Below are 14,108 nucleotides of genomic sequence, written 5' to 3'. Positions count from 1 at the left end.
TTGCAAGACAAGTTATTTATGTATGCGCCATGTAGTTGGCTTGTTCCACAAGCTATCAATACATGGTTAGTTTTTTGGCCAAGTTTTTAACCTACAAACACATCTAAAGTCAAAATCGTATCTATAAAGCTTCTAGAAAGTTTTTCTATAAGACTTTATGAAATTATTCTATATTTACCAACTTCTACTTAATCATATAAGTAACTATTGAGGTAAATTTATATGTCTGTGACATTATCACCCATTTCTAGGGACGAGTTCTATGAGGAACGGTCTTCATATGTTGAGGATGTCCAAGATGCGACAAATTATATTTGCTACATACTCCGATCTTTGCTCTCTTTGAAGATGGTTGATAGGTCTTCTCAACCATCTATAGTGTCCCATACTAGAGTGAAAAGACCATCCTATTATTTGGTCATTGTTGAGGCCTTCATAACTTCCTTCAAATAAAATATTTGAAATACCATCATGAGTTGTTCCTACCTCTAATAAAATCACTAAACATCGGGAATCTCTTCTAAGGTCGTAATACCAAATACATTGTATCTCGCCATCTATTCGAGGAAAAACATGTTATTCTTCAAGATCTTCATCTTGATTTCATCATCTTGAAGATTGTGACAATTGCAATTTCTCGTCTAGTAAGTCTCCAAATGAAAGCTCTTGAGTTGAATCTGCTGGTTGTTGGTGCTCTATTTCATCACAAATATATAAAAGTTATAATGAAAGATAGAAGATAGAATATTATTTTCTTTTGATCTTATTTTTTTTATAGTAAAGGTTTGCTATTCTTTATCTTTGTTTTGATGGATGTCGTTGATAAAAGACTTCAACTTTCTTTGCTGCATTTGAAAGATTCTTTCATGGCTTCCATGTGTGTTCACTAATATCATATCCACACCAATGAACAAGATATTCCAACCTACTTCAGCGCCACTTTGAGTCTAAGACTTCTTCCATCTCAAACTCTTAATTATTATCCACTTCTATAGGAAGAAGTGGTATTTGTCTTCTTCTCAAGATATTCACTATTTTATACGGTTCTCAAAGAGACACATGAAATACATGGTGGGTCTTTATAGACTCTGGTAGATGTAATCGATAGGCAACATAATTGAATTATTCTGAAATAAAAAAAAGTCTCAGCCTACAATAATCTAATTTATCACAAGGACAAATAGTCTTGATATTATGACAAAGTAACCATACCTTGTCATCCATATTATATTGTGGTTGCTCCTTGCGATAGGCATCCACGTTGGTCTTTTGTCATTCTTTAGCTTCTTTTAATTGTATCTTCATTGTTCTATGTAGCTCTGACAAGCGATTTGCTAAATCTTCAGCCATAAGATTATCAACTTTTGAAAAGTCAAAAGTATCAAGATGTGGATGATAAATATAATTGGCAAAGAAAGATGTTTGTTGAGTGGAAGAATGTACCAAATTATTATTTGCAAACTCTGCCAATGGTAAAAGAGTTGTCCAATCATCTTAATGATAGTGATAGTACATCTCAAATACTGCTCCAGAACTTGAATTACCCATTCCATTTGTCCATCAATTTGAAGATGAAAAGCTGAAGAAAGCTTTATATCTACCTTTAGAATCTTGAATAGGATTCTTCAAAATCTTGATACAAATTGAGTCCTCCTATCCGATATAATATCCTTTAGTAATCCATGATAGTAATAGAAATTATCAATGAAAAGCTTAGTTATTTCTTCACCTATGATAGATTTTGTACATGATACAAATTGTACCATCTTGGTAAAACAATCTACTATCACAAATATAGAATCATAAGAACTTGAGATTAGAAGATCCGTGATGAAATCCATGGAAACATAAGACCATAGTTGTTTTGGAATGGATAACGACTAAGAAAGTCCGCAAGGTCGATGACAAGGAATTTTTGAACTTGAGCAAACATTACAAGATTATACAAAATCCTTGACTACCTTCTATATTTGTGACCACTAAAAATCCCTAGATATTAGTTCCAAGGTTTTATTATACCCAAAATATCTTGCTATTAGAAAATCATGACGAGCTTGAAAAACACGTAATCGAGCTTCACCTTCTAGAACATATAGGCGTCCTTTGAAATATAATAGATTATTCTTGAATTCAAACTTGGAAGTATCATGAGACTTAGAGGAAGTAACCTTGATATCTTGAACAAGAAGATCAGAAGACATGCTTGATTGAATTTGCCTCACAAATGTTGAATCAATAGTCATTGTTGATTTTATAGCTCGAAGATGAAAATATTTGGGCTTCAAGAGAATTGATCTTTGTTGATCAAAAGATGCATCTCCTTTATTTGGTGTAAGATAAGAACATCTAGAAAGAGAGTCTGATAGACCTTGTTATTTTTTTGATTAATAAATGAATTTAAAATTGAATCTAAATAAATCATATTCCAATGGACTTGACGACAATTCAAGACATATGCTGACATGAAGTACTCGAGGTTCTTATGGTCTGTATACACAATAAGTGGACTTGAGGTGTCTTCTAGATAATGATGCCATTCTTCAAATGAATCCATGATTGCAAAGAATTCTTTGTTATGGATCTCATAATTAATCTTGGCTACTCAAAATTTCCTCGAATGGAAAATTATTGGATGGAGTTTGTCATCTATTCCCATTTGTGACAATATGGCACCTATATCAAAATCTGACACGTCAGTTTCTATAAAAAAATACCTTGGAGAAGTCAACGCAATATAAGATTGATGCAGAAATAAATTCCTTCTTTAAAGCATCAAATGATGCTTTTGCTTCTTTATTTCAATCAAGTTTGTCTTTACAAATCAAAGGTATAAGTAGAACTGTAACTTTAGAAAAAAATTTAATGAAGATTCGATAGTAATTAGCAAAGTCCAAAAAGCATTGCACATCTCGTACTGTTCTTGGAATCTTCCAATCTATGATAGTTTGAACCTTCTTAGAATCCATCATAAGGCATTCGTTAGAAATGATGTACTCTAAAAAATCAAATTGAGTAGTGTAGAATACACACTTTTCCAACTTGGCATATAATCCTACATCTCTAAGTTTTTGTAACACGCGATGAACATGAAGCCCATATTCTTTTGTGTTCTTAGAGTAGATTAGAATGTTGTCTAAATAGCAAACAATAAAAAAATCTAAAAACTCACAAAAAACATCATTCATAAGATGTTGAAAAGCGGTCGGTGCATTCGTGAGTCCAAAAGGCATGACATTATATTCAAAATATCCATACCTAGTTTAAAAAGCAATCTTCCATTTGTCTCATTCTTTGATAAGAACTAAGTTGTATGCTCCTTGTAGATCTATTTTGGTATAGATCTTTGTTTGATTGATTTGGTCAAGAAGTCCTGAAATCAAAGGCAAAGGATACCTATTTTTGATGGTGAACTTGTTGAGTTCTTGATAATCTATACACATTCACAGAGATACGTCTTTCTTCTTCACAAATAAGATAGGAGCCCCAGCTAGAGATTTAGAATGATGTATGAAGTTTTTTGCCAAATTTTCATCAATGTACTCATTTAATGCAGCCAAATCATTCTTCGATAAGCTATAGATTGATCAGAATTATTGTTGAACTCCTTCTTGTAGATCAATTGAACAATCATAAGGTCAATGCTCGGGGAGAATATCTGCATTCTTCTTTTCAAAAACATCCAAGAATTCTTGATATTGCTTAGGAATACCACTTGACGTTATTTCACCATTAGAAATAGGCATAGCATATATAGCAAAAGATGATCTTTTTTTTGCAGCATGCATGAAAGTTTTTATACCTATTAATAAAGGTTTGGACATATTGGACTTACATACTTCTACTTTACTAATGCAATCTTGGATTATACTATCAAGAAAGTTAAGGTTATGAGAAATCTAATTTATTTGAGGGTTATATTTTTCTAGCTATGATAATCCTAAAATAACCGAATTACAGGGAGATCCTTATTGTAAGGATAAAACCTTGGTCTCTGCTACTCATTCTTGATCACTTTCTCCGAATGTGGCCGTAAATACTTTTAAGAATGAATTCAAATCATAAAGGAGTCATGAATCTTTTTCCATTAAAGGTGCAAAGCAAGAGATAGCACTTCTTGATAGCAGTGTGCCTATGAATCCAACTTGGATAAATCCATCAAGATATTAGAAAGGCTGTAACCTTAGATAAAGCTTGACTTGTTGCAAAAATCTTCGAAATTTTGATCTTGTTCCATCAAACTTCTCATGCATACTAATCCTTGTCCTTGTCATACTTGTAGAAGCAAAACTCCTTGAATTTAGTTGTGATGTTGATCTACTTGCTTCTTTCAAGTGCACAACTTCTTGCCACAGACTCTGAACTTCTTCCATAGGCGTAGGCATAATACTTCCATGATTCACGTTGGAAATACGTGAGATTTCCACTCTTAGAGTGTTGACAAGCTCATGAAGATCTGCCATAGTTGCAAATCTATTCTCACTTCAATTGAGAGGAGCATCTATAATCTCTCTTTAAGAAAAACTCTCTTTAAGAAAAAGATCAGTGTTAGAAAATGAGACTTTTTGTTTAAAGGTAAGTAGTCTGCAACCTTCAAAATACAACAATAGAAGTGGAGTAATCTACTCACTTCTAAAACAAGACAGAAACAATATGTTAGCACTCTTGTCAAATTATCAAGGACATGAATCTCAAAGAAAGAAAACCCTCAATGCACTCTAGTGTCACTGAAAAGAACTAGAAAATCACTCAAAAATAATATATTATTGAATTAGAATTGCTATTTCCAAAGACAAAAAGACTAGAAAGTCTTGGAATAAGACTAAGGACTAGGAGTGCACTGACAAGAATGAAGAAGGCTTCACTCTTGCCTCCATATATACTATCTAACTAAAAGCTACATGGTAATGTCCTATAGGACCTCCAATATGTGTTGACTTTACTAACCACATGTCTTATCTTGCAAGGCAAGTTATCTATATATGTACCACATAGTTGCCTTATTCTATAATCTACTACACGGAGATAACTTGTTCCACAAGCTACCAATACAAGGTTAGCTTTTTGGCTAATTTTTTAATCTAGAAATACATCTAAAATCAAAGCCGCATCTATGAAGCTTTTAAAAAGCTTTTTTAAAAGACTTTATGAAATTATTCTATATTTACCTACTTCTACTTAATCATATAAGTAACTATTGAGGTAAATATATATGTCCATGACATATGAATCTCAAAGAAAGAAATTCTCAATATATTCTTATGTCACTCACAAGAATTAAAAAATCACTTAAAGATGATATATTATTAAACTAGAATAGCTATTGCCAAAGATAAGAAGACTAGAAAGTCTTGAAATAAGACTTAAGACTAAAAAGATGTTGATAAGAGTGAAGAAGGCTTCACTCTTCTCTTTATATATACTATCTAATTAATAGCTATATGGCAATATTCTATTGGACCTCCAAAATGAGCTGACTTTGCAAGACACATATTTTAACTTGTAAGGTAAGTTTTTTATATGTGCGCCATATAATTAACTTATTTTGCAAGCTAATAACATGTATGGTACGTGGTTAACTTATTAATTAAATTCCTAACCTACCAATTAACTAGAAGCATATGTAAATTCACTATTTTTATCTTATTTAAGAAAAGAGTGAATTATCTTACTTCTATTGTTGTATTTTGAAGGTTATAGATTACCACCTTGAAATAAATAATTTAATTTTTTAATATTAATTTTTTTCTGAAAGAATGTAGACTATTCTTCTTTGTAAAAAATTTCATTTGATATAAGAGGTTTTAGATTATCTTTGTCTAATTTGACTTGCAAATATGTTAATTTGTTTAAAATGGAAGAAAAAGTCATAGATGCTATACTTAATAAATAAGAGAATAGATTTATAATTATTGTAGATATTTATAAACTTATCAACATTTTTAGAATAGAAATTTAATATATTACTAATGCCTACCATAGAAGCACTATTCTTATATCTATGGAAGAAGTCTAATCTATACAAAGAAGTTGTATAATTAGGAGAAATAAATAGATCAGCCTTATAACTAAATTCAAAAAATCTTACTTCTACAAGCATAAAAGAGGCAAGGATTAATATATGCGAGAAGTTTTATGGAAAAAGATCAAAATTTCAAAGATTTTTGTAATAAAGTAAACTCTATTTAAGATTACATTATTTTTGATATCTTGATGGATATACTCAAATTGAATTCATTTGCATATTTTTATCTAGAAATACTCTTTTTTAATTTACATCTTTGATGAAAAAAGATTTTTAAATCCTTTATAATTTGAATTCATTTCTAAAAGTCTTTAAAGCCACATTTAAAAAAAATGATTAAAAAATAGTAGCAGTGACCAAGCTTTTAACTTTATGATAAAATTTACAATCAACCATCAATTATATTGTTCAATTCTAAATACTTGCTTGCAATGTGAATTAAGATAATAAAGTTCTTATGAATCAATTTTGATATAGGTTGAAAGATAGCATCAAAGATTTGTTATTAATAATGTCAAAAGTAAATTCTTTAGAATAATTTATTGCTTAAGCCATTGCATGTGATAATTGACTATTTAAAAGGCATGAAGAATAAAGATTTGAATAAAATATCATAGATTTATATTTATTAGAATTATTATTTAAATAATATAAATAGATAAAAATAGATAAAATAGATTAATTTTATAATATCTTTTAAGAAAGCTTTTTAGAATCTTCATAGATGCTGCTTTAATTTTACAAGTATTTATAGTTGATTGGTAGGTTAAAAATTTGGTCAACAAGTTAATTACGTGCCATATATATTAGTAGATTGCAAAATAAGCTAAATATATTTTATCCATATAAAAAAACTTATCTTATAAGGTAAAATATGTATTGTATAAAGTAAACATGTTTTGGAGGTCCTATAATACATCACCATGTAATTTCTAGGTAAACACCCAAATTCTTGAATTTTAAAAATTTTAAGTATTCTTTCTATTTTTTTATATAGAAATTAGCCCTATACTTATTTTAAATCTCTATAGTTTTTTATTTTATTATGATCAAATAATTCAACTTTAAAACTATCTTTACTTTATTTATTAATATTATCTTGTCTTTTTCATCCTATTCTTTATACATCTATATCTTTATTATCTTCATCTTTATCTTTATCTTCTTCAACTTAATCTTTATACATCTACATCTTTATCAATTTTATTTTGTCTTTGTCTACTTTAACCTAATCTTCAATTCTTCATTTCATCTTGTAACTCTTAACACAATACTAGATCAAAAGTGTATAAAATGATATATAACCTTGTCACTTGCTATATCTTTATTATGGTTTTTTTGATAATATTAACATAATTTTGAAGTTATTTATAGCTTTTTTATGATAAATTTCTTCTAATATTAGTTAAATATAATAAAATTAATTTATTTCTAACTACCATAACAATAAAAGGTGGTTTTAATTATCTTATTTTTAAAACACATAGGTGATTAACTCTTTTTTTTCAAATATTCTTATTATTATTTTTAACCTTATTAACACTTATTTTTATAAATTGATTTTTTATATCAATTTTTTTTCTTTCATATTAGTCTATTTTTTTCTAAAATATATATTTTTAATAAAATAATATCTTTATTTTATTAATTATAATTTCTAAGATAATACTAAATAGATAATATATATAGAGATAAGAATAAAGTCTCTTTCACTCTTGTCAATTCATTTCTTGCTTCTAGTCTAGTTTCTCTAATTTCTTTTTAATATATATATTTTTTTTATTTCTATTTTATTATATTTTTAAAAAAATCACTTGTTTATTTATTTTCAGTGATTTCTTGTCTTTGACAGATTGACAAGAGTATACTTATAATATCAAAGCTTTATCTTTTCTTGATTAAAATTAGATTATCTCTTTCTATTGATAAGACATAAGCGTATTTGAAGTTCTATATTATCTTCTTCTAAATTGATATTTTTTTTCTTTGTTCTTATATTCTTTTTTTATTTATCTTGAGCAAGATTAGATATTTCTTTTCTTTTAAGTGTTATTATGGTAGAATTGGTCAAAATAAAGATTGCAATGGCACAAATGCAAGTAAAATTGAGGAAATTAATGCTTTCAATGCATCAACTCAATTTACTACCACAAAAAAGAACAAGAATGACAAAAAGTGGAGATATAGAGATGATTGGAGCTGCTTCTATATTTGTACAAAAACTTATCTCTTCTCTTATAGTAGAACACCATTCAAATATTAGAGAATCAAAAATTGCCTTATTTGAGAAGTTTGATAGTATCAGATCAAAGTTTCAAAGATTGATCAATCAAGTACAACTAACAATTAAAAATCAATTCTAAAGCTATATTATTTCAAGATCACAAATCAAGTTTATTGAAATATTAGTTTTTGGTTTTGCATTATTATGGTTTATATCTTTTTTTTAAATGACATGATCTAATAATGGATAATTTGGAAGCTTACTTGAAAAAATTTCAATCTATGTATAGAAAATATGATGCAATTTTTGCTATTCTTTTGTCAAAATTCTCTCTTTGTTTTATAATAGATGTTAATTTAGGACCTAAAGATCACAAATCCTTTACCTTGCTAGTTTTAGGAGCCTCAGCTTATTTTTTAAATAAAAAAAAAAAATTAAAAGATATAACAACTTTTTATTTAAAAAAATAAATTTTGTTCATACGAAAGTCATAGATAGTCATCTATTGTCTTCTAGAGATATTATTTATAAAAAATAAATAAATAAATAAATAAAAATTAGAAATTATAACTAATGATTATATTTATTTTTTAGTATTTAATATCATTAAATTTCTTTATAATCTAGTTATTTTAGATTTATTGTGGTTAAAAAAAATATAATCTTTGAATAGATTAGATTTTTTTATAGTCTTCATTTTTCTGAAAGTATAACTAAGAATATAGTTAATCAAATAAAAAATCATAAATCTAATACAATCAAACCTATGTTTGTAGATATAAGAACTTTCTTTTATACTACAAAAGAAGGATTGTCTTGTGTCATTTGTGCCACATCTGTTTTTAATAGTGAAAAGACTTTAAATGGCATTCCTAACCAATATCAAGATTTTTAAGATATATTTGAGAAGAAGAATTCACATACTCTTCTAGAATATTATTCCTATGATTGCTCAATTTACCTTCAAGAAGAAACTCAACTATCAATTTAGACCAATCTATAATTTATCATAAAATAAGTTAACTGAATTCAAAGAGTATATTGAAGAAAATTTATCCAAAAACTTCATACATCATTCCAAATTTCTAGCAAGAACTTCAATTTTATTTATAAAGAAAAATAATAGATCATTATGGATGTGTGTCGATTATTGAAGATTCACTAAGATCACCATCAAGAATAAGTATCTGCTATCTTTGATATCTAGATTTCTTGATTAATTGAATCAAGCTAAAATCTATACAAAAATAGATCTACAAGGGATATGTAATCTAATACATATTAAAGAAGAAAATGAATGTAAGACTTCATTTCAAATTAGATATGAATATTTTAAATATAATATCATATCTTTTGGATTTAAAAATATACCATCTACTTTTTAACATCTAATAAATAATATTCTTTGAAAAAAATTGAATGATTTTCTTGTTTGTTATCTAGAAAATATCTTAATTTATTTTAAAAACATAAAAAAAAATATGAACATAATGTTTATTATGTGTTACAAAAACTAAGAGATCCAAGATTCTATGCTAAGATTGAAAATATATATATTTCATACTATTCAAATTGACTTCTTAGGATTTATTATTTTAAATGATGGATTTATGATGGATCTTAAGAAAATTCAAACTATTATGAATTAGAAAATCCCAAAAATGATAAAAGATGTCTAATATTTTTAAAAATTTGTCACTTACTTTTAGATCTTTATCAAAGACTTCTTTTAAGTTGGAGCTCTACATATATATTTGACATATAAAGATAAAATTCAATGGAATTAAGAAGTAAAAATAACATTTGAAACTTAAAAATAACCTTTATTTCTATATCAATCTTATAATGCATCAACTTTTTTAAGCCATTTTTTATAGAAATAGATATATCAGACTTTGCTTTGGATGTTGTATTATTACGAATAGAAATAAATGATAAACTTCACCAAGTAGCTTTTTATTCCAAAATAATTTTAATAGTTGAGATCAACTATGAGATCCATAACAAATAACTTCTTGCAGTTATGGATTTATTTTAAGAATGGCACTATTATTTAAAATATGCTCTTAGTCTAGTCATTATATATATATATATATATATATATCATAAGAACCTTGAATATTTTATATCAATACATGTTTTAAATTGCTGCCAATTATATTGGAGTATGTTCTTATCAAGATTTCAATTTAAGATCACTTATTGACCAAAAAAATAACAAATTTTGTCAAATGTATTCTTTAAACAATCTTATCTTACACCGAAAGAAGAAGATGCTACTTTTGATTAACAATGGATAATTTTCTTGAAACCAAAGTATCTTTATCTTTGAGCAATGAAATCAATATCAATTGTTGATTCAACTTTTATTAAGCAAGTTTAGTCAAATATATCTTGTAATCCTCTTATTTATAATATTAAGAAAAATCCTTCCAAGTCTCATAATACTTCTAAGTTTGAATTCAACAACAATCTATTATAATTTGAGGAATGCTTATATGTTCTAGAAGGTGAAGCTTGATTATGTGTTCTTCAAGCTCATGACAACTTTCCAGTAGTAAAATATTTTGGATATAATAAGACTTTAGAATTAATATCTAAAGATTATTGTTGGCTTCAAATGTAGAAGATGATCAAAGATTTTATGCAATCTTATGATATTTTCTCAAAATCAAAAATTCCTTGTCATCGACCTTACAAAAAAAATTAGTCATTATTCATTCTAGAATAATTTGAGTTTTTTTATTTTTATTGGTTTTTATCATGGATCTTTCAATCTCAAGTTCTTATGACTCTATATGTGTGATAGTAGATCATTTCACCAAAATGGCGTATTTTGTATCATGTATAAAATCTATCACAAATAAAGAAACAACTCAATTTTTTCTTGATAACATCTATTGCTATTATAGATTATCTAAAAATATTGTATTAGATAAAAAAACTCAATTTGTATCAAGATTTTGGAGAACACTTTTTAAGATTCCAAAAGTAGACATAAAACTACCTTCAGCTTTCTATCCTCAAATTAATGGACAAATAGAGCATTTAAATCAAGTTTTGCAATAGTATTTGAGGTATATCATCAATTATTAATAAAATGATTGAATTACTCTTTTGCTATTAGCAGAGTTTACTTATAATATTATGATACATTCTTCTATGCAACAAATACTTTTTTTTTGCTAATTATGATTAACATCCATTATTTGATGCTTTTGACTTTTCAAAAGTCAATAATTCTATGACGAAAGATTTAGCAAATAATTTATCTAAGTTATATACAATAATGAAGGCATGACTAAAAGAGGGTTAAGAACAACAAATGAACAATGTAGATGCCTACTATAAGCAACAACCTCATTTCCACAATGGTAATAAGATATGGTTACTTTGTCATAATATTAATACTATTTATTCTTGTAATAAATTATATTTATATTTAATAAAAAAATTAATATAGTTACTTATCGATTACATCTTTTGGAGTCTATAAAAATCCATCCCATATTTCATGTGTCTCTTTTGGAGCTATATTAGACACTAAATATTTTAGAAAGAAGACAAATACTATTACTTCTTACAAAAGTAGATAATAATCAAAAATTCAAGGTAGAAGAAGTCTTAGACTCAATGTGGCATTGATTTAGATTAGAATATCTTATTTATTTGTACAAATATGATATTAGCAAATGTACATACGAGCTAGTAAAAAATCTTACAAATACAATAGAAAAGATTAAAGCTTTTTATAAACAACATCTATTAAAATCAAGATAAAAGATAGAAAATTTGTGCTATAAAATAAATAAAATTTAGGATAGATTATATTCTATCTTTTATCCTTGTTTGTAGTTTCTATATAATTGTAGCATTAACTAAATGGAGAATCAACAACTAGCAGATTCAACTCAAGAGCCATCATTTGATGACTTACCAAATAAGATATTGTAATTATTATAGCCTTGAAGACGATGCAATAGGAATGAAGACCTTCAAAAGTAACATGTTTTTCTTTAAATAGATGGCAAGATACAATATACTTGGTATCACAACCTCAGAGGAGAATTTTGATGTTTGATGATTTTATTGGAGGTAGAAACAACTCTTGATGGTGTTATAAATGTTTTATTTGAAGGAAGTTATAAAAGTTTCAACAATGATCAAATAACAGGGTGGTCTTTTTGTCCTAAAATGAGACATTATCAATGGCTAAGACGACCTATCAATTATCTTCAAAGAAAACAAAGATCAAAGTATATAGCAAATAAAATTTACTGCATCTTAGACTTCTTTGATATGTAATTACCACTCCTCATAGAACTTATTCCTAAAAAGAGGAATAATATCATAGATATATATTTAGTATAATTATTACTTAAATAATTTGAATAAATAATAATAAGTAAAAATAGATTAATTTCATAATATCTTCTAAAAAAGCTTCTTAGAAGCTTTATAAATTTAACTTTACATATGTTTGTAGTAAAATAATAAGATAGAAACTTACTTAACAAGTTAATTACATACCACACATGTTGGTAGCTTGTAGAAAAAGCTAACTATATAGCATCTATATAAAAAAATTATGTTGTAAGTTAAAATACGTATTGTACAAAGACAACCCATTTTAGAGGTCTTATAAAACATCGCCACATAGTTCCTAGGTAGATAGTATATATGAAAGCAAGAATGAAGTGTCTTTTATTCTTGTCAACTCTTTCTTTTGCTTCTAGTCTTATTTCAAGAAGTCTCTAATTTTCTTATCTTTTAGTAATAACCATTCTAGTTTTCTCTTAATATACATACTTCTTTATTTTTATTTTGTTATATTTCTTTAAAAAAGCTTTATTTATTTTATTTTTTTATCAATTTCTTATCTTTGATATAAAAAGTAACAAGTTAAGTAATGACAATAGCTTCTAAGTTTTTAGAAATTTATTCATCAAAGCCAAAATCAATACAAATTGATACATTATGTTTTAAATCTTTCATACAATAAGAAACAATTCAATTTCATTAAAGGGGTTTGTGCTTATATTATGGAGAAGCTAAGTATATTAGTCAATATTATCCAAAATAGCAATGCAATCGAAAAAATTAGGAGCACAATTGCCAAAGAAGACAATATGCCAAAAAATAAGTTTCTCCAATTATAATAGAGATCATACGATTGGAATCATGTGCAACACTTGTTAAAAGTCTTGTAATCTTCTCAGATCTTTCACCTTATTTTACAATAGATGTGTATTTAGAACCTAAAAAAAATAAAGTCTTTACATTATTAGATTTAAGAGCGTTGATTTATAATGTTAATAAAGATTTTGTTAAAAAATAAGAAATATCTTTAGTCAAGAAAACTAAACCCATACATGTAGAAGTCATAGATGGTCCTTAGTTGTATTTTGGAAATTTCATCCTAAGATTATTCTTTTAGACATAATAATTAAAGAATATAATATTAAAATAGTATTTAATATAATTAGAAATTCTTCTAATTCAATTATTTTAAGATTATCATAGTTAAAAAAATATAATACTCAAATAGATTGAATGTTTTGTAACCTTATATTTTCTTATAATTTAATTCAAAATTCTATTAGTCAAGTAAAAATACATAAGTCTAATACTTCTAAATTTTTATTGATAAATGTAAGCACTTTCATGTATGTGGCAAAAAAATGATCATCTTTTGTTATACACTCTATATGCATTTTTAATAGTAAAAAGACGTTAGGTAATATTCTTATTCAATATCAAGATTTTTAGTATATTTTAAAAAAATAGAATATAAATATCCTTTGAAAATATTCATCCTATGATTGTTCGATTGATCTTTAAAAAGGAGCTCAACTACCATTT

Source organism: Physcomitrium patens, chromosome 23 (genome assembly GCF_059467195.1).
Source record: "Physcomitrium patens ecotype Gransden chromosome 23, ASM5946719v1, whole genome shotgun sequence".
Classification (NCBI taxonomy): Eukaryota; Viridiplantae; Streptophyta; class Bryopsida; order Funariales; family Funariaceae; genus Physcomitrium; species Physcomitrium patens.
The sequence above is the reverse complement of the archived record's forward strand: the minus strand, read 5'-3'. Positions refer to the sequence as shown.